The sequence below is a fragment of the Sorex araneus genome, chromosome 4 (genome assembly GCF_027595985.1).
Source record: "Sorex araneus isolate mSorAra2 chromosome 4, mSorAra2.pri, whole genome shotgun sequence".
In the NCBI taxonomy this organism is placed as follows: Eukaryota; Metazoa; Chordata; class Mammalia; order Eulipotyphla; family Soricidae; genus Sorex; species Sorex araneus.
In genome coordinates, this window is record NC_073305.1 from 179,972,339 (window position 1) to 179,994,727 (window position 22,389).

The 22,389-nt window shown below is 41.4% G+C and overlaps 1 protein-coding gene across 6 annotated transcripts in view; it reads right to left on the reverse strand.

Annotated features, from left to right (window-relative positions):
- The window catches only part of RGS17 (regulator of G protein signaling 17), a 143,385-nt gene that overhangs the window by 62,785 nt on the left and 58,211 nt on the right, over positions 1–22,389 (reverse strand). The window contains exon 1 of one of the 6 annotated variants that reach the window (XM_055135650.1): positions 8,396–8,747. The exons of the other annotated variants lie outside the window; for them this stretch is intronic. The gene's annotated coding sequence lies outside the window, so the exon portion shown is untranslated. Of the gene's footprint in view, positions 1–8,395; positions 8,748–22,389 lie in introns of those variants that run through there. 6 annotated transcript variants of the gene reach the window in all.

Consider the following 22,389-nt stretch of genomic DNA (forward strand, 5'->3'; position numbering starts at 1 on the left):
ACTAATTACGCATCTCAGTTAAGCTCCTGCCAAGAACTGGGACTTCGTGAGCTGGAGCCAGTACTCACTCCACACAGAACCATCCTTAGATATTGATCAGAGGAAAAATAGCCATTTCATGAGGAGAAGCGTTTCTCATCAAGTTTACCTTATTTTTTTTCTTCTTGAAATATTGGTACCCATCAATGCTTGTATATTTTGGAGTCCAGTATTGGACTCCAAAATCTCAAAAATACTGGTTTTGACATTAGTGCCATCAAAATAATGGAATATGGTGCAAAGCACCATCTTTTCCAGGAACCTTACAGATGAATAAGTTGAAGCACCATTAAGTGGAGTCAACATGTGTTAAACGAGAGAGACAAGAGAAAAAGAAAGCTTCTTCCTAACAAAGGGGAAGCAGACCCTATGTTCTAGAATAGAGGCCAGATTTGCAGTTAGGATGAAGAAGAAGGTCCTTTAATTACTTAGCAACTTCAGAAAGTCCAGACTAATACAGATAAAGTAGTGTTTAAAAACAATCCATTTTCTACTTCACTTGTGTAGGCTTCCTTTTAGCTTAGAGAAGCAGCATTAGCTTAGGGTAAACGTTTTAGAAATGGGACCAAAAGTATGTGATGGTAAGAACAATCATTGTCATAAACATTGCTTAGTGACAATGAGAATCCTTAGTCTAGCTCTACTCCATGGATTGTGTCCTTCTAGAAAATATTCGTGATTAATATAGAGCCATAATGTGTTTACTTCGGAAACGACTGACAGCACTCTCATCTATGTGACATACTCGTTTTGAGATTCATCAAACTGCTTTTCAGAGAGCAGACATGCTCATTATTTCAATTCACATAAATAAGATAAGCAAGTAAACATAAGGAAAGGGAAGGAAGGCATAAAATGCCGGAAGAAAAAAATCTGATAGAGAGGACCACCATCACATTCCTAAGAAACTGTGCCCCAAACTGCTTCCCCCCAGTGGTAATTATTCATATAATTATTGAAGATTGTTAGACAAACAGAGATAATTGCTACAGGAATTCAATTGAGAACATGTTTACATAAACATGCCGGATGAGAATGAAGAGATTGATAGTATGTGGCAGTAACCCCTGCAAAAGTTAACCCACATCAAATGGGTCTCATGTGTATTTCCATTTAAAGGAAAGTCCTATATGTTCTTTGCTGCTTTCGATCCGCTAAGTTAATGTAAGTGCTTTCTCATTCCATCTCGTATTTCAAGACATCTTTTGTATTGCAGAACAGCTTTGCTTTGCCACCTTCTTGGGTATATTCAGCACATGAGGTGTCTATTATTTATTTGTTCCAAAGCTGCATTCTCCAATTTTTTTTTACCCTAACAGACATTCAAAAGAGAACATTGAAAGATAAAATCAAGTAATCAGTAAACTTATTCGAAAACCCATGTCCTACTCAAGGTGAAAAAAAAAATCATTCAGGAGAACTTGTGTTTACGTTTGCTTGGAGCACATTTTTCATTATGCCTGTTTAATGGAAATAATGACTTCTTATCAACTCTGCCTTTAACATAATGTATTTTTAGCCAACTTGTCCTGTTACAAAGTTCATACCAGCTAAAGCTTTTTTCCCTTCTTTTTTAAATGAACACATCAACCTCCAGGAAGCCACAGTGATAGAATCAATTCAATCAGCACTCTTCACTCACACGGCAAAACGTTTTGACTCATTCCAGGAAGAGCCAGCAACAGCTCTTAGAAAGGCTTAGAAAGAGAAGCTCCTGACATAGCTTTTCCTAACCAGCCACACTAAAGTACACTCTGAAATGTAGACAGAAGCTAAGAAGTCAAACGAAAGGTTTTTGTGGGGGGGATTCACAAGGAGTGGGGTAGACAGAGAGAAGGAGGTGAAGAAACGTATTCTAATCCTCTAGCAATGAAAGGAACCCAGATAGTTTGATTTTCGATCAAATATTCCCTTTTTGGGAAGGTGAACAGATATTGATAACACCATCAGGTAAGGCATGATAAATAATTGCTTCAGAGTCTTAGTTATGAAGTTATGAGATGATCTCTGTCTGTAACATCTACCACCTATTAAGAAAATTAAGAACAATAATGGTCAGAAAAAAAACACTCAACTACCATTATCCATTCATACTATCATGGGCATAATTTTTAATTCAGTGATGACACTTTTTTAAAATTGAATCACTGTGAGATAGAGTTACAAAACTTTTATGATTGAGTTTCAGTCATAAAATGACTGAACACCCATCACTTCACCAGTATACATTTTCTACCACCAATATCTCCAGTATCCTCCTCCCACCACCCCACCCTGTGTCTCTAGGGCAAACAATTTCCCTCTTACGCTCTCTACTTTGGGGCATTATGGTTTGCAATACATACTGAGGGGCCATGATGTTTGGTCCTTTATCTACTTTCCTTTATCTACTTACACATCTTCCATCCCCAGAGATTCCTCCAACCATTATTGACTTAGTGACCCCTTCTCTATCCCAGCTGCCTTCTCCCCCAGCTCATGAGGCAGTCTTCCAACTGTGAAGCAATCTTTCTGGCCCTTGTCTCTACCGTCCTTGGGTGTTAGTCTCATGTTAGATCCACAGATGTGTACAATCTTTCTATGTCCGTCCCTCTCTTTCTGATTCATTTCACTTAGCAAGATACTCTCCATGTCCATCCACTTATAAGCAAATTTCATGACTTCATCTTTCCTAACAGCTGCATAGTATTCCATTGTATAGATGTACCATAGTTTCTTTAACCAGATGACATGTTTTAAAATTTTAAAAAAATTGAATCACGTGAGATACACAGTTACATGTTTCAGTCATACAATGTTCCAACACTCAACCCTTCACCAGTGTACATTTCCTACCACCAATGTCCCAAGAATCCCTCTGGCCACCCCCATCCCTCTCCCACCCCCATCCTCTATGGCAGGCACTTTTCTTTTTATTCCCTCTATACTTTGGGGCATTGAGGTTTGCAACACAGATACTGAGAGGTCATCATGTTTGGTCCTTTACCCATCTTTAGCACACATCTCCCACCCAGAGCGATTCCTCCAACCATCATTGTCAAGGTGGTCCCTTCTCTAAGTTATGACACTTTCATATCTCACCTATTCTTTATATTAGAAGAATAACTCTCACAAAATTAGTGGTAATGGACAAGGTTTTTTTTTTTATTTGTAATAGTTCCTTTTGAATTTTTTTAATGCCTTTGTCTCCTTAATTTTTGACTTCTCTGCAATGTAGCTGCCTTGTATTGAGGATTGTATCTTAATTCCATATTTAACTTTGTTTTGGAACACTAGCAAATGTTTTGCAAATAAATATGGGACCATACATTAAACAGCAATGTTCTAACACTTACTGTGTTCCAAATATTAGAATCAGCATTTTTTTAATACTGTAAATGAAAAAAAACATAGGATATTGTATAGTATGGTGGGTAAGTGGGCAAGTGACAGCTTAACCTCTATTCTTTGGTCAAGCTATTTATCCATTTTGAGCCCTAGGTTATGCAATTATAAAACCAAAAAAAAAACTTTACTACTGCATCAGGGTGTGTGAGAAATAAATGAGAAGATCCCTGTAAAAGGCACTGTTTTGGGCAGATGGTGAGTCCTCAATTTATGCTAATTATACTCATTTTAATTTATTTTCTCTTTCTATATATATATATATATTTTTGGTTTTTTTTGGGTCACACCCGGCGATGCACAGGGGTTACTCCTGGCTCTTCACTCAGGAATTACCCCTGGCGGTGCTCAGGGGACCATATGGGATGCTGGGATTAGAACCCGGGTCGGCCTCGTGCAAGGCAAACACCCCACCCACTGTGCTATCGCTCCAGCCCCTCTATATATATTTTTGAAGACAAAGGACCTACCAATTATTATTTGTTACCTCAACACTGAAGACATTTCCTTATAGTCCTTAGCTGCTCAGTTAATGTCAGTATATAAATATTAGCATATTCAAGAGTATGAGAAAATACAAGCAATTCAGTTTTTTTTTTCTTTTTTTGCTGGGGGGGTGGTAAAGCCATTGAATTGTGCTATAGCACTGTAGCACTGTTGTCCAGCTGTTCATCAATTTGCTCCAGTGGGCACCAGTAACGTCTCCATTGTGATACTTGTTGTTACTGTTTTTGGCATATTGAATACACCACTGATAGCTTGCTAGGCTCTGCTGTGTGGCCAAGATACTCTCGGTAGCTTGCCGGGCTCTCTGAGAGGGACTTGAATTGTGCTAGTCCACCTAATTCATAAGCTACAAAAGTATTTAATAAATCTGTTGTGTCCATAAGTTTTAGTAAGAGAGTCTCATGAAACAACCACTGACACTGTTATTTAACTTGAAAAGGATGGATCGCAGAAGGAGACAGGACAGCAGGGAAGAAGCTGGCCTTGCACTTGGCCGACCAGGGTTTGACCTGCTGCACTGTCAACGGTCTCCTGAGCATCTCCAGGAATGATCTCTGAGGAAAGAGCCAGAAGGAAGCCCGCAGCACGCTCGGCTGGGCCCACTCCTCCCCAAAAACCTAAACAAATTTGTTATTATATATTTCAGGGAAGCTATTTTTAGAGTAGTTTTTAGGTTTAAAACAAAACTGAAAGCTATATACAGAGATTTCTCATACACCCACTTCCCTCACACATGTATAGTTTCTTCCATCATTGTTACTCACCAGAAAAGCACGTTTTTTTAAAAAGACTAAGGACAATCTATATTAATGCAGGATAATCACCCAAAGGCAACAGTTTACAATCTGGTCTGTTCTTCATTTAGTGCATCTGACATTTGGGCAAGTGAATAATGACATGTATTCATCAGTATACTATCCTAGAAGTACTTCCAGTGCCTTTAAAATCCTCTTCACTCTGCCTATTCATCCTTCCTCCTTCCCCCTTCCTCCTCCAAGCTACCAATCTATTTTTATCTTCACAAATTTGGATTTTACTATAAGGCTTAAAGTGGCAATCAATCTATAAGGAGTCTTTGAAGATTTTCTTCCTTCATTTTATATATGTATATTAGTAACATGCATTCACCTTTACGTATGTATATGATTTTGACCATTTCTTTTTAAAACTAGAAAATATTTCATGAACTGGAGGTATCATGGTATATTTATCCATTCACCTACTATAGGGCAAGTTGCTCCCAAATTCTGGCAGTTAGGAAGAAAGCGACCATACACACTGTATGCAAGTTTTTGTGTGAACATAAGGCTTCCACTTTCTTGGGAAAATACCAAGAAACACAATTGCTGGATCATATGGTAAGAATATGTTGCTTCTGTTAGAAACTGCCAAACAGTCTTGCAAAGGGACTACCATTTTGCATTCAAGCATATAATACTTTATTGATCAGTTTTTTTCTATCTAATGTGATCCTCAGAACAAATCTATGAGATAGATATTATTTCATAGACAGGGAAACAAAAAACCAAATTTAGTCACTGGATATCCAGCTGATAGGTAAAGTGGGTTTAAATTTTAAAATGCCTATGCATTGAGTCTCTGGTCCTTCCATCTTTGGGAACACTTCCTAGGCAGCCCATTCTAACACATATTTTCAGGGAAAAATCTTTCTGGAACCAAGAAGTGGCCGTGAACTGAGTAAAAGTTCTCAGGAAAATCTCTTTGCTAGTCAACGAACATTCTCAGATGCTCTTGACTCATGACTCATGGAAAGGCTGACTTTTCATGATGAACACACAAACACACATACAAACACACATGCACACAAAGCACACACACATGCGTGCACGTACACACACACAAGCCCATCCATGATATATTATTTGGTCACTTTCTCTTGATGTTCTAAGCTTCTGAATGCTTTCCAGAATAACTTTACATGATCAGAGTTAAACTATTTTATTTAGCAAGAACTTCTATAAGAGAGACATTTTGATACAAATCTACTTATCTGGTCTCCATTTCACATTCTGAAATATTTTATGCCAAATTAAAAATACAGACTGTGGCTTACAATCCAAAGTTTATAAATCCAGAAAATCAATGAGGAAATGTATATTAAGTTCCTATTTTATACACATCAGGTCTAAGAGACTGTTCTATTTTTTTTTCACTCTAATGATCATGTTTCAGTAAAATAACTTGCCTTGAAGGTGTGTAGGCTTGAATGTAATGAAATGACTAAACTATAAATAAATCTCCAAAGGGGTTTCTAAAATATTTTATAAAACGGTATTTATGTTACTGCACCAGAATTACCTTAAGGAAACGTATTACTCATGTCCTGTGCAACCATCTGCAGTAGTCTCTCTTCAGGGCCTCTAACACAGAAGCTAGTACACAAAAGATGGTGTCTTTGCATCCGAAAGGACTTGTTCTACTTGAGAAAGTTTTTTTGGTTTTGGTTAGGCGGTCACATCTGGGTTGGGATTAGGGCTTACTCCTGGCTCTGTGCTCAGGGATCACTCTTGTGTCGGTCAGTGCCATTATGTAGTGCTGACTGACTGGCTATTTGGCAAAGCAAGTGCCTTAAGCCCAGAGTATGTCTCTGACCCTCTGCGTGCTACTTTCCCATACTCAGTCTGAGACTTCACAGCTACTCAGCTGGTTTGAGGATATCCTGTAAAATGTACAATGCTGGTTCAGCAGTCAAGACCCCAGGTGATAACAGACGGCAGGATCACATTTACACTGTGTTTAAAGGTGGGTGTTTTTTTGGGGAGGATCATACCCGGCAATGCACAGGGGTTACTCCTGGCTCTGCACTCAGGAATTACTCCTGGCGGTGCTCAGGGGACCATATGGGATGCTGGGAATTGGATCCTGGTCAGCCGCATCATGCAAGGCAAACGCCCTATCCACTGTGCTGTAACTCCAGCCCCCAAAGTGGGTCCTTTCTAAGAAATCTGGCGGGGGAGATGTAGGAGAATCCCAAAGGCAATGGTTGTTTCTATGGCATTAGGTCATGAGGAATAAGCCTGGGGAGAGGGAGATGATGCTGGTGCTCTTTGTCCTGCAAACATGAGAAGACGAAGCAATTACCAGACACTCGAGGCTGAGCCGTGGATCAAAGCTCGACAGTCAGGATCCTCGTAGGCTGTCATTATTCAAACCAGCCCTCACCAGCGCTGTCCAAGCAACCTGTGGCAGACCAGTCTCCCAAGGCACAAGAGGGAAAAATAGAGAATATTCTGAAAGGGAAATGGTGTCTTTGCAGAAGTAGGGATGTTCTGTCTTGTGTACTGACTGATGACCAAATGCCCTGAATGGGATTCAATCACCTTTGCTATGTATGAGAACATCTGAGAGCCTAAAATCTAAGGGAAATGAAACTCAGATCTACCTCAAGTTATGTGTCAGAGTTGTGACAAGAATTTATGACTATTAATATTTTATGGGGTCAGAGATATAGTATAGGTAAAGTGTTTGCATGACACATGGCAAATCGGTTTTGATTCCTGTTACCCATATGGTCCCCTAGGCCGCAACAGGGCGCATCCCTGAGCTCAGAGCTAGGAATAAGACCTAAGAACCACCAAAAATATATTAAAAAGAAACATTTTATGTCATTCTCTTGTGTTTGCTTGTTTTGGGGTCAAACCCAGTAGTGCGCAAGGATTTGGGGGACCATGTGGGATGCTCCGGAATAAACCCAGTTGGCCATGTGCAAGGCACGCATCCTCCCTGCTGGACTGCTGCTCTGGCCCTATTTTGTGTCTTTCTTGAGACACTGAAAGATAAAATATTTTTCAGCATTTTAGACATTCTTGAGCTTCCCATAACATAAGGGAACTGAGTCAAGGGTCTTAGACATTTCTGTGGTTTGGAGGTTGAGGCAACATGAAAGCTGTATGAGTCGCAGGGCTGGAGAGATAGTAAGGCAACACAGAATTGCCTTGCACACCTGGCCTTGATCCCCAGCACTGCATGTGGTCCCCCAGAGCACTGCCCAAAGTGATTCATGACCACAGAGCCAGGGAGAACCAGTGTGTGGCCCCTGGGCCCCTCAAAACAAAAGCACAAGCATTAACACTATGGTAAGCATGTCACCCAAACTAGAAGTACACTGAAAAAGACCCTACAAAATAGGAGGAGGAAATAAACTTTATTATCTCCAAGAAGCACTGCTTCTGAGCAGGACAACTTCACACCCTCTCTTACATTTGCAGTGCAGATAGGTTTTTCCCTGACTGGATGTCAAAGTAGGACATCCCGGCACATCTCTGCCATACAGCACCACGGTCCAGTGAGTAGGGACCTTGCCATGGTTTCTCACATTTCCAAGAAGGCACATCGACTCATCCTGCAAAGTACTTTGCCCAGTGATGCATCCCTTTCAGCTTGCTTGGGTCTGCATCGTCCTGTACGGAGCCACTCGAGCTATGTTATGGAGTACACAACTCACCCTTAACAGCTCCCCCGCTGCACAACTGCTAGCCCAGCAGAAGGGTCATCAGAAACACTTGGAACTCGCTGGTTGCCATACTGTCATTCCTAACTGTGACACTGAAGGAAAAGGAAAAAGCTCCCTGAGTACTGTACCTGGGAGGAAAAGGCTACCGTCTTAATGGTCAGCATGAGTTATTAACAGGATGCAGTTTCATGGCATTCTCTTCAGCTTTAGCATTTTGGGTACTGTCAGCAATATCGAGTTTTGTCATGAATTGTGTTGATCACATTTTTCTTCTTTTTTTTTTTTAACTGAATCACCGTGAGACACAGTTACAAACTTTCATGTTTGAGTTTCAATCATATAATGATCACACACCCATCCCTCCACCAGTGCACATTCTCCATCATCAATGTCCGCAGTATACCCTACCCCTTCTAGCGGGCCCACCCTCACCTCCCCCCTCCCCACCTTCATGGCAGACAATAGACAATTTTCCCCATACTGTCTCTCTACTTTGGGGCATTATGATTTGCAATACAGACACTGAGAGGTTATCATGTTTGATCACTTTTTAAAATGACTTTTTATTTATTTATTTATTTATTTAATTTATTTATTTTTAGTATATAGCAGTCCGTGGTTAGCACAAACAGAAAGAACTGATCGACTGCCTTTGACATGGAAACCTCATTTGCGGAAATGGGATAAGGTCCATTCTTGGGGCTGTTCTTTTGAAGTATACTAATAAGGGAGATATTTGGCCAGGTACAGACCATCATTTGCTCTCTAGTTTGTTCAATTTAGCATGAAACCATAAGCTTCCCAGCTATAGGTTCTGATAAAAATGGACAGCAAACTGGTGTTTATTATTACGGCTACATGAATTCATAAAATGAAGAGTGAAAGCCAAGATAAAGGAATTCAATTATTTTAGGGGCTGGAGCGATAGCACAGTGGGTAGGGCATTTGCCTTGCATGCGGCCGACCCGGGTTCGATTCCCAGCATCCCATATGGTCCCCTGAGTACTGCCAGGGATAATTCCTGAGTGCAGAGCCAGGAGTAACCCCTGTGCAGAGCCAGGTGTGACCCAAAAAGCAAAAAAAAAAAAAAAAAAGAATTCAACTATTTTATTCTGTGCTCTATTCAAAAAATACTTACAGAGATCAAATTCATTAACCTAGATCAAAAAAAGCTGAAAATAACTGTATTTGTTACTTTGCAAAATACTGTTCACTCATTCACAGCCAATCCACCTCAATATTGCTAATAGAGGGGGAAAAGGAAAATTTGGTACAGAATATAAGTAAAAATAATTCTTTAAAATTATGCTTGATGAAATAAATATCCATTCAGGATGATGAAACTGACACTACTAACTGCATGCTGAAATGTACTAAATATACATCAGAGATGGATGTAAAAGCTGAATACATGCAAGTATTACAAGAAAACATGAATGATTTACTTTTTAAACTGGAAGAAATTCAAGTCATGATCAAATTCTTCAAAAAGTAAAAGACTCAGCACAGTAAAACAAAATAACCAAACCTGAAACAACGGCAATATAAGAACAAATAACAACAAGCTAAGTAGAAGAAAAAAATTATTTCATAGCTTAAAGGGTACTTTTTAAGATAAAGAGCTAGTTTTCTAAAAAAAAAAAAACCAGAAAGGAAATTAAAAAAAAATTCCAATGCCAATGAGATAGAACCGGTGGTAAAGCATTAGCCTTGTACAGGGATGCCTCTCTGGTACATATATGGTCCCCTGAGCACTGCCAAGAGTGACCTTTGAGCACAGAGCCAGCAGGAGAAAACCTGAGCACAGTTAGACACGTACTCATGTGTAACTAAACAAATAAAAAATGAACACAAAAAACTGTTCAATCCTTATCCAGGGGAATTTGGCAATACTAACAGAAATATTCATTTATCCTTTGATTTAGCCAACTCTTCCTCCACTGTGGATGCTGAGGCCAGAGGGAAAGCACACACAGTAGCTTGGGCACTTTCCTTGCAGGCAACTGACTTGGGTTTGATTCCCGGCACCCCATGTGGTTTCTCAAGCCTCAGTAGGAGTTATCCTGGAGCACAGATCCAGGCGTAAGTCCTGCACACTACTAGGTGTTGCCCCCAAGCAAGAACAATAACAAACAAACCCAGGGTGATTCTAGTGCCTCCCTCCAGCAGCTCACAATTAAATGTAGCTTCATTATTACAAACTGAACCATTGGAATCGACGTGTCAAAGATTCATCTTTATGATTAGGAAACAGCGCATACAAACAGTTCTACATTACAGCATCATCTAGAGAGAGAGAAGTGGAAACAACTAAACTATTCATAAAATTGGAGCTAGCTGAACAGCACTGAGGCACTGCCATCCTATTGTTCATTGATTTACTAGAGCGGGCACCAGTAACATCTCCATTGTGAAACTTGCTGTACAGTTTTTGACATATCGAATATGCCACAGGTAGCTTAACAGGCTCTGCCGTGTGGGTGGGATACTCTCGGTAGCTAGCTGGGCTCTCCAAGAGGGACGGAGGAATCAAACCTGGGTCGGCCACGTGCAAGGCAAATGCCCTACCCGCTGTGATATCGCTCCAGCCCATAGCTGAATAACCTATGATATATTTTGTGCGTTAAGCATTGGCTAACATTTGCTTCTGCATGGACTTTTAACTGTCGGCTAATTGTCTAACATGGCACTCCTAGCCAGCTGATGAAGGAAGACAATCTGGGCTGGAGAGATACTTCAGCGGGTAGGGTGCTCTCCTTGCACATGGCTGACATGGGTTTGATCCCTGGCACCCCACAGGCTCCTGGAGCCCTGCCAGGAGTGATCCCTGAGCACAGAAATAGGATTAGACCTTGAGCACAGCCAGGTGGACCTAAAACAAAAAAGTCCATCTTAGCAATGACCACCACCCCCTCTCCCTGGCCCAGAAAAATGGCTACTGACTGGTCGATTGACATTGGTCTTGGGTGGAATTACTAGCTGTTGTTGTTTTTTAAGATTTGTTTTAATTGAATCACAGTGAGATACACAGTTACGAGGCTGTTCATGACTGGGTTTCTGTCATCTAACGCTCCAACAACCCATCCCTTCACCAGTGTATATTTCCTACCACTAATGGCCCCATTTTTTCTCTAGCCCACCCACCCCCTGCCTCTATGGCCGGCACTTTTCTTCTTCCTTTCATTCCCTCTTCCCTTCCCCCCTCCCTCTCTCCTTCTGGGCATTACGGTATGCAATACAGAGACTGAAAGGTTATCATGTATATCCCTTTACCTACTTTCAACACTCAGTTCTTATCTTGGGGGAATTAGTTATGAACTATAAATACTTTTTACTGTGGAGTATGGTTCTTCAAAGGTTACTCGTCAGGCCTTATGGGGACTTGGAAGTGATGCCTTGGAACTGTTACGAGAAAGAGCAGCTCTAGTGAATGCCCCTCTCTTCCTACAAACACACACACACACACACACATGTACGCAGGCACACACTGCTACCTTGTTCTTCCTTCTCTCCGTGTCTGGCCCAGATCTGTTTTCCTTGCACCTGAGCCGTGTCATTTAGGGAGAAGAGACGAGCACTGACAGGAGCAGGGATGCTATCCTGGGAATACCTGGAGTCTCGAAGTGTGACTGGGCCCAAACTCCCTGGAGTGCCCTCTAAGATGGAAACTGATACACCTTGAACCACAAGGAGCCTGTTTTCTGGAATCATTTCCAGCAACATCTAACAGATGTGCTAGGCAAGGAAAGAAAAAGAAGAATGTGCTTCGTTTGTGTATATATTTGTGTATTGATTATATGTGGGGATTTGGGTGTTTATACACTACATACACACAGATTTGTTTATTAGTTAACTCTTACCCCCCAAAAATTCACAAAGAGAAACTGGATCTCGACAGTGGTTATTTATAGAGGGTGGGAAGAATGAAGTAGAGGGAGTAAAGAAAATGAGAAGTCGGATTTCTCAAAGTTATTATCTGTTTATATAACTTGAAACTTGGAACTGTCTTTTTCTATTTTCTTTTTAAATTTTTATCAAGTTGTTCGCGATGATTTATTACACTCAATATTCCAACACCAATCCACCACCCTTATACCTTCCCACCACTATTATTTCCAATTTTCCAACCAACACCCAAGCCTGCCCCAAGAGCAGACCCTAAATCATTTATTTTATATTGCTTGTTATGAGTAATTCATAACAAGTAATTCATTTGATCAAAAAATGATCAAAAAAATTTCTCTATAAGTGTATGAAGAGTACTGTATTTCATCCTGAAGCCACTGAACCCTTGTATAAGAGATTACTAACATTTTGTTACAGGTTAAGGCTTGTGAGTTTATATTTTCTTAATCGAGATTGGTTGCCTTCTACTGTATATCCCATCCAATGTGGTGTGCAACTCCTGGTGTATCAGTGGTGTAGAATTTGAGATATCCAGAAATTCTAAAATTTTGAATGGGGTGTTACAGCTGGATATATTTAATTTTTATATTTTTAGAACACATTTTTATATTTTTAACTAGATGGTGATTTTGGGATTCGGAGGTATCTCTGCAGTCTGTTGAATTCTTCTGAGATTTATTTATGAGTCTCTCGATCATGTCCAGTTAATGAGCTTATAAGGTGCTAGAGGGTGAAGTTTAAAATATATGAGAGGGGCTGGAGTGATAGCACAGCGGGTAGGGCATTTGCCTTGCACGCAGCTGACCCGAGTTCGATTCCCAGCATCCCATATGGTCCCCTGAGCACCGCCAGGAGTGATTCCTGCATAAGCCAGGAGTGACCCCTGTGCATTACCATATGTGACCCAAAAAGCAAAAAAATTTAAAAAATTTTAAAAAATGTATGAGAGTGGTGGGGAGGAGGGGGGACTTTGAGACGCTGGTGGAGGAAGGGAGCCAACACACTGCACACTGTTGTTAGGGGTGGTGGAAGCCACAACCACAAAGAAGTAATTATCAGGAAACGAAGAATAACAGGCAAATTACTAAAAACCAGAGGACTTATGTGCTCATGCTGGAAAAGGTATCTCAAATTTCTTAAAATCTGAAGAGTTCTCTAACCCCCCCCCAAAAAAAATAAACTTCCACACGAAAACCACTTTTGGGGTGGGGGGCATCAGGATAAGCAAGACTTTCAAGCTACAACCAGGAGATGGGGACGCCACTGTGGCCCTTGGTCCACTGAGCTCTCAGTACCGCTGGCTCTGGCCCTGCATGCCAGGGATACCTCCACGACCCCAGTCAGCACTGTGCAGGGCCATTGGGCTAGACTCAGCGATGCTCAAAGCTCAGGGGGTTCTGTGATGCCTGTTTGAATAGATGTGGCTCACTGGCTGCAGTTTCAATCTTTGTCGTCTATGCACCAACATTCAACTACGACAAAGAAGAAATTGAGAAGTTCTACATGGAGCTGGAGAAGTTTTATAAAGACCCCACCTTCTACAAGGTCATTATCGGTCATTTAACATCAAGAGAGGACCAAGAAGTTTGCCCAAAGAACTCCACATCAGGACCCAGGCCTAGAATGGAACGAACAGGGTGAAAGACTGAGTTCATCATGTTGACCAAGACCATCCATGGCAACTCACAGGTCCAGAAGGCCAAATCTAAATGTTGGCCATGGAGTGGACAGTTCTACAACAAAATTGACCGCATCATATTCAATCAATGGTTTTCCCTGACTAATGTCGCCGTTGTCCCAAAATTCCAAACGGGATCAGACCACCATCTCCTTCGTGCAAAATTCTACTTCACGGAGTGGGGAGAAAGGGCTGTAAAGTTTAAGAAGAGAACTCCTAGAATGACCACCAACTGGGAGCTCTTTGGCACTATTGCAGCAATATGGGGAAATGTGGCCGTTGACAACATCGACAAAGAATACGATTGACTAGTTCAGCACCTCCATGACTGTGTGAGGAATGCCGAGAGTAAGAAGGCCACAAAAAGATGCCTGTCTTCAGAAACTCTTGAGCCCATTAGCCAATGTGCTTTGGCGCAAGCCTCAGGCAATCACAAGCTAGTGCCCGAGCTCGCAAAGCTGTACAGAGAAACGACAAAGGAAGACCTCAAAGAAAGAAAAGCAGCAGAGTTGGCTGATGTGGCAGAAGCCCAGAAAAGAATTCGCAACACTTGCCTATCCTTTGCCAACTACAAGACCAAGATGACTGCCTTCCAACGTCCTAATGGATATATCACATCTTCCAGAAGGGCAATGGAGAAGATTATCCATGATTTCTACTTAGATCTCTTCAATAGCCACATCCACATGCCCACATACCAAATTCTGCAGGATGGATATGTCATTCCCCAGCATTCTCCCTTCCGAAATCTGACATGCCATTTCATCGGTAAAGAAGCATACAGCACCCAGTCCAGACAAGGTTAGACCCAAACACCTGAAGAATCTGCTGACAGTACTTGTCTATCAATACACTGGCTCGGCTCTTCACACGCTGTCTGAATGCACAGTTCCATCCCAATAAAAAACCAGCAGGACCATCCTGTTGTACAAGAAGGGAGACATCCATGACATTGGCAACTATTGCCTGGTCTGCCTGTTGTCCGTCGTCTACAAGTTGTTCACTCGAGTCATCCTGAATAGGATTAGCAGAACACTAGATGAAGGACAACCATGCAAGCAAGCCAGGTTCCGAAAAGAATTCAGCATGATCGGCCATATCCACATGGTGACCAAGCTCACTGAGGTTTTATGAGAGTTCAAGATGCTGCTCTGTCTAATGTTCATCAATTTAAAGAAGGCCTTTGATTCTGTTGAGACTGAAGCAGTCATTGAAGCCCTAGCCAAACAGGGCGTTCAAACTCAGTACATAAAGATTCTCTGTGAGCTGAGTTACAAATTCACCACCAGAATCTCACCATTCTACAAGGAAGTGATCATTGACATAAAGAGAGGGTTTGCCAGGATCATATCATTTTACCAAAACTCTTCAGGGCCACCCTTGAGAACATCAGGTGATGACTGGAATGGGAAGGAATGAGAGTGAAGATAGACGGTCGGCAACTACACCACCTCCGCTTCACTGATGGCATCATTCTAAAAACACCAAACATTAGCCAAGCGGCACAAATACTGGCTGACTTCAACTGTGAGTGTGGAAAGGTCAGACTGCAGCTGAATCTCATGAACACAATGTTCATGAGAAACAAACTATTTTCTGATATTCCACTTGCTGTCAATGGAAAAAAAAATCTCCGAATGCAGCAGTTATGTGTACCTGGGTTGAGAACTCAACATGACGAACAACTTGGCACCAGAACTGCGGAGGAGGAAGAGAGCAGCGTGGAACGCCTTCAAGAGCATCAAAGAAGTTGTTAAGGGGACGAAGAACCTCCAGCTCCGGGCACATCTCGACTCCACTGTTCTTCCTGCACTAACATACACCTCAGAGACCTGGGCCCTATAAATACAGGATAAGAACGCTATTTGGGTCTCCCAAAGAGGAATCGAAAGAGTTTTGCTTGGAGTATCATGTTTCACTCAAGTGAGAGAAGAAATCCGGAGTTCTTGACCTCTGTTGATGATCTAGGATCAGGGACTCTGCTTCGTTTGCCAAGGAGATTGGCCGGACACATAATGCGATTTGGAGATGACCGCTTGACTAGAGCTGTTATCAACTGGATTCCACGGGATGTCAAAAGAACGTCTGACTGCCCACCTACGAGATGGTCAGATTTCTTCGTCAAGACCCTGAATGAATGGTTTTGTGCTCTTCGTGTTCCAGGAGCGAGCAGATGCCATTGGGCTACTCTAGCACGTGACAGGGATGAATGGAGACATTACTGGGGTCCACTTGAACAAATCTATGAGAACGGGATGACAAGTGATACAAGCGATATGACCCAGCAGTACCACTTCTGGGAACATATCCTGGGCATACAAAAAAACACAGTGGAAATGATACCTATCCTTGAATGTTTATTGCAACACTGTTCACAACAGCCAGAAACTGGAAACAACCCAAGTGCCCAAGAGTAGACAACTGGTTAAAGAAACGATGGTACATCTACACAATGAAATACCATGCAGCTGTTAGAAAAGATGAAGTCATGAAATTTACTTATACGTGGACAGATATGGAAAGTATCATGCTAAGTGAAATGAGTCAGAAAGAGAGGGACAGACATAGAAGTACTGCACTCATTTGTGGAATATAAAGTAACATAATATGTGACTACCACCTGAGGACAGTAGAGAACAGGATCCAGAAGGATTGCTCCATGGGCGGAAGCCTTCCTCCTGTGCCGGGGGAGAAGGGAACACTAAGTCAATGACGGCTGGATGGATCACTTGGGATGGTAGATGTGTGCTGAAAGTAGACTTAAGGACCAAACATGATGCCTCTCAGTGTCTGTATTGCAAATCATAATGCCCAAAAGTAGAGAGAGAGTAAGAAGGAAGGTGCTCGGCACAGAGGCAGGGGGCAGAGTGGGGTGGGGGTAGCGGGAGATACTGGGACATTGGCGTGGGAAAATGTCACTAGTGGGGGCATGGATGTTCGATCATTGTATGACTTAAACTCAATCATGAAAGCTTTGTGACTGCATCTCCTGTTGATTCAATAAAAAAAAAATTTAAAGGAAATATTACACTGAAATGTCATCAAGTTTGGTACAGAAAATACAGGAAACAGAGAAACGAGTTAAGCGTCATTAAGAAAGAATGACAAGCAAACCCCAAACAGGGAAATTCTAAGATTCAATTCTCTCAGATCCTTCAAGATTCAATGGTGTACAGGAGAGTGGGCAAGAGGGATGGAGAATTAATGGTTTTAGATGAGAAGAAATGAGAAACAATCCGGCCAAATGGGACACATTAATTTGGATTAGACCCTATTTGAGGAAAATGTGGTTATAATAATTTGGGGAACAATCAAAGAAAACCCCAATATGCTATGAAAATTTGAAGTTTTTTTTTCTATAATTACTGCCAATTTGCTTCGAGGTGATACTAATACTGTGACTGATAAGGACTAAAGACCTTATTCTTTGGTGGTATTTACTGGAGGCTCTTAGAAATTTCACAACTATAACCTTTCAAATGAGGCACTGCCTACATTTTTAAATTCCATAACTGCAAAGCTAAAATAAAAATTACAGATCAAATTATTACAGTATGACTAATTACGGGTAAAATTATTCCTTAGATGACTAAAGGAAAAAATGAGTGGGTAGTTTGTTGGTCAAATTAGATTAAAGTACCACTTGGGCGGGAACTGGAGTGATGGTACAGTGGGTAAAACTCCCTGAGCACAGATGCAGGAGTAAGTCTGGAACACCGCTAAATGAACCCTACCCCAAAGCGAGTAAACTGGAATCACACTCACCGGCCATGGGCAGGCCACACACAGAGCTGACGCTGCAGGAACATCTCTGCACAAAGATCAGGAGTCAGCACCTTTTCTCGAAGCAGTGCTGCTAATCTTCATCCCTCAATGCAGCACCCCCCAACCCCCGCCCCAGACCTCCCAAATGTGGGGGGATGGGGAATGCTGACAGAAACGTGGATAAATCTCACCCCTAAACTACAAAAGAAACCATGGCAGAGCAGCGCAGAAACCCCCACCCACATGGGGGGAGACTGTGATTCCAAGGGCTCCATCAGTCATAAACCCATATGTAATTTCTCTGAAAAAGAATTCAGAGTGGAAATGCTTAGGATGCTTAATGAGCTCTAAGATACAATGGAGGGGCTGGAGCGATAGGTCAGTGGGTAGGGCGTTTGCCTTGCACACGGCCCACTCAGGTTCAATCTCTGGCATCCCATAGGGTCCCCAAGCACTGCCAGGAGTAATTCCTGAGTGCAGAGCCAGGAGTAACCCTTGAGCATCGCTGGGTGTGACCAAAAAGCAAAAAAGGAAGGAAGGAAGGAAGGAAGGAAGGAAGGAAGGAAGAAAGAAAGAAAGAAAGAAAGAAAGAAAGAAAGAAAGAAAGAAAGAAAGAAAGAAAGAAAGAAAGAAAGAAAGAAAGAAAGAAACAGACCGCCCATAAAATATAAGAGAACATAAGAGCAGAAATGAGAAAACTACCAACAGGAAAGACAGAACTGTAAAACCTGGCAGGTGAGTGGAAAGTTCCCTGAAAGGTCTCACCAGCAGAGTCAAGCCTGGCTGTTCAACTTCTGCTGAGAAGAACTTATTAAAAAACAACAACAACAACAACAGTATAACGTTCAGGAGAAAAGTCTGCAGTTAAATATAACCTCTACAACACAGTCATAAAACTTTATTACTTAAAGGATATCAGCCCTGGGGCTAGAGAGAGTTCATTCAATAGGCTAAACATAGCCTTGAATGCAGAAAGCCTGGGTTTGATCCCTGCTATCTCCTGACCCTCCAAGTATTGCTGGGAGAAATTTGAGCACAGAATAGGAATGCCCAGGAATACTACCAAGTGTGCCCCCGAAACAAACGGGAAAAAAATTTCAGCTCTACAGGCAATTTAACAAACACTGTCTCTTGGACTGGAGCGATATAGCATAGCGGGTCGGGCACTTGCCTTGCAAGCGGCTGACCCGGGTTCAATTCCTCCGTCCCTCTCAGAGAGCCCGGCAAGCTACCGAGAGTATCCCGCCTGCAGAGCAGAGCCTGGCAAGCTCCCCGTGGCATATTCGATATGCCAAAAACAGTAACAAGTCTCACAATGGAGACGTTACTGGTGCCCGCTCAAGCAAATCGATGAACAAAGGGACGACAGTGCTACAGTGCTAATATCTAAAAATTTAATTACTTTTTATTGAAGAAGTTAACTAATGTGCTAGTAAGTGTTCTGCCACTCATGTGTTTTTTAAAAGAATGTATTATGTGTCACAGAGGCGCAGCATTCAAAACTCTCATTTGGTTAGATCATTTACTCAGTTCTTGTATATTCTCTCAACTTTTCTATAAATTACTCACAGAAGAATGTTGAAATCATCAATTATTTCTGTCATTTTTTTCTGACAGCTCTATCAGAGTCTTCTGTGTGCATACATATTTATCACTATTATTTATTCTTGATTATATGTGCATTTTTATTCCTAGTTACATACTTTATTCACAAGTCTTACTCTCTGATAGTTATATAGCTCTTCCTGGCTCTTTATTTTTATTAATTAATTAATTAATTAATTTATTTATTTTTTTGCTTTTTTTTTGAGTCACGCCCAGCGATGCTCAGGGGTTACTCCTGGCTTTGCACTCAGGAATTACTCCTGGAAGTGCTTGGGGGACCATGTAGGATGCTGGGGATTGAACCTGGGTCGGGCACATGCAAGGCAAACACCCTACTCACTGGACTACCGCTCCGGCCCTATTTATTTATTTATTTATTTATTTATTTATTTTAGAGGTGGGGGGGTTTGGTTCACAGCTGGCTGTGCTCAGGGCTTACCCCAGCTCTGTGTTCAGGGATCACTCCTCCTGGCAGTGCTCAGGGGAACATATACGGTGCTAGAAATCAAACCCAGGTTGATCAGACGCAAGGCTTACCCCTGTATTACCTCTCCTCCAGTTTTCTGATGATTAATGTGTACTTATCCTTTTTCTTTTCAATTGTTTGTAATTTTACATTCACAGTGAAGCTTTCATTGACACTATATAGTTGGTTAGTTGGTAGGCTGGAGCGATAGCACAGCAGGTAGGGTGTTTGCCTTGCAGGCGGCTGATCTGGGTTCGATTCCTCTGCCCCTCTTGGAGAGCCTGGCAAGCTACCGAGAGTATCCCGCCCACACAGCAGAGCCTGGCAAGCTACCCGTGGCATATTCGATATGCCAAAAACAGTAACAACAAGTCTCACAATGGAGACGCTAGCAAATCAGTGAGCAACGGGATGACAGTGATAGTTGGTCTGAATTTTTGTTTTATTTGGGGGAACCACAGCTTCTGTACTCAGGGCTTACTCCTGAAATTACTCCCAATGGTGTTAAGGGGACCAACCATATATGATACCAGGAATCAAACCCGGGTCAGTTGCATTCAAGGCAAAGCAACTTACCCACTTTTTCATCTCCCTGGTGCTAATATAGGTTTTTAAATATAGTTTGAGGATACCTGCCTTATGAGGGCAATGTCTATAACATTTATTTTACTGTGATTATTGTTACGATCAATATAGTCTGTTTTAGTTTTTAGTTCTTGCAGTGCCAGGTACGGAACTCAGGGCTTCACACATGCTCTCCCACTGAGCTACACCCCTGAACTGACAGGGTCAGTTTTAAATCTATTGCTTTGCTATTTGTTTTCCATTTGCTTCATCTCCTCTGTCCCCTCGCTCCTCCCTTCACCCTTGAGTTTACTTCAATTTCAAGTGCTGCTGGTTCTTCTGGGATATTATTTTTATATACTTTATTTTCAGATCTTCTATAAACATTGTAACTATTTTTTTGCTTTCAAGTATCTTATATTGACCTACCTACAAAACTTGCCTGGCAGAATTCACTTCTCTTTGCAGATGTTTCCATATGGTGCCATGTTCTTTCTGCCTGAATAACTTCCTTTAACTTTTCATGTAGGACAGTTATGTTTGGCACAAATTTTTCAGTTACTGGTGAGTAGATAAGTGAACTTGCATAGTTATTTGAAAGATACTTAGGAAGTGCAAAATTTCTGGGTATACTGTTTCAGTATTTCATTTTTATTTGTTTTCTTTGGGGGCCTTACTCAGTGGTGCTCAGGGGTTACTCCTGACCTTGCACTCAGGAATTACTCCTGGATGTCAGCACTTTATTTTTAAAACAGTTTTAATTACATTTTCTTGGAAAGATGTGAGAGAAAAGAAAGGAAGAAATGTGTGCTCAAGAGAGAATACAGGGTCTGGAATGAAAGCACAGAGGGTAGGGCGTTTGCCTTACACGAGGCCAACCCAGGTTCAATTCCCAGCATCCCTTATGGTCCCCCGAGCACTGCCAGGGGTAATTCCTGAGTGCATGAGCCAGGAGTAAACCCCATGCATCGCCGAGTGTGACCCCAAAAAGCAAAAAAAAAGAGAGAATATAGACTTTTCCAGAGTGTAGACAGGCAAGCAAAGAAACATAGAGACAGCAAGTGAGACACATTCTTCATGGAAGAACACAGGCTTAAAGACCAAACCCGTTTCGACACTTTAAATGTCATCCCATCAACCCCTGGCTCGAGTCATGTTTGAAAGAAGTCTATAATACACTTAGCTTTGTTGCTGTGTGTGTGTAATACACAACTCTCTAAGTTCTATACACCATACATTTAGGATGTGTTGTATATCCTATGTTCTGTCTCTCCAAATTTCCTTTTCTTACTGGTTTTCCTATTATTCTGCTTACTTGCATGATCTCTCTTGTTTGAGTTGAAAAATGCTCTCAAAAGTGAAAATTTATAAAGTTATGAGATTTGGAAAAATATTGCTAACCACCATTTTTTCCAAATATTTATTGTGTGCTGCTCTCTTCCAAACTATAGTACTCAGTGTGTGTGTGTGCATGTGTGTGTGTGTGTGTGTGTATGCAAACATATCTAACATAGTTTAACACTGGGGTTCTGTTCATTTCTATTTAACTTCTACTTTTTTCTTCTTTGTTGTTAAAGCTGGATAGAACCTATTGTATATCTTTCAATTCACATTTTTGGGGAAGACGATCTAAATCTGCCAACTTTATTATACAATTTTATCTTATTGTAGGTAGTATAGGTAACCTATGAGTTATAGTCTGTGACATTTTCCTTCTCATTTCATCATGCTTTCCTTTAATTCCTAAATTTTGTAATAATAGCTACATTCTTTCCTACAAATTCTATCAATACTGTCCTTTGCAAACTCTCTATTAGCCAGTATTTCACCTGGCTAAGAGTCACATTTTATTAAGGTGCTACATGCCTACTAATTTAATTTCATTACCATTTTATTTATTTTATCTTAATTTTTAATCAAATCACAGTGAGATACAGTTACAAAACTGTTCAGGATTGGGTTTCAGTCATACAATGTTCCAACACCCTTCCCTTCATCAGT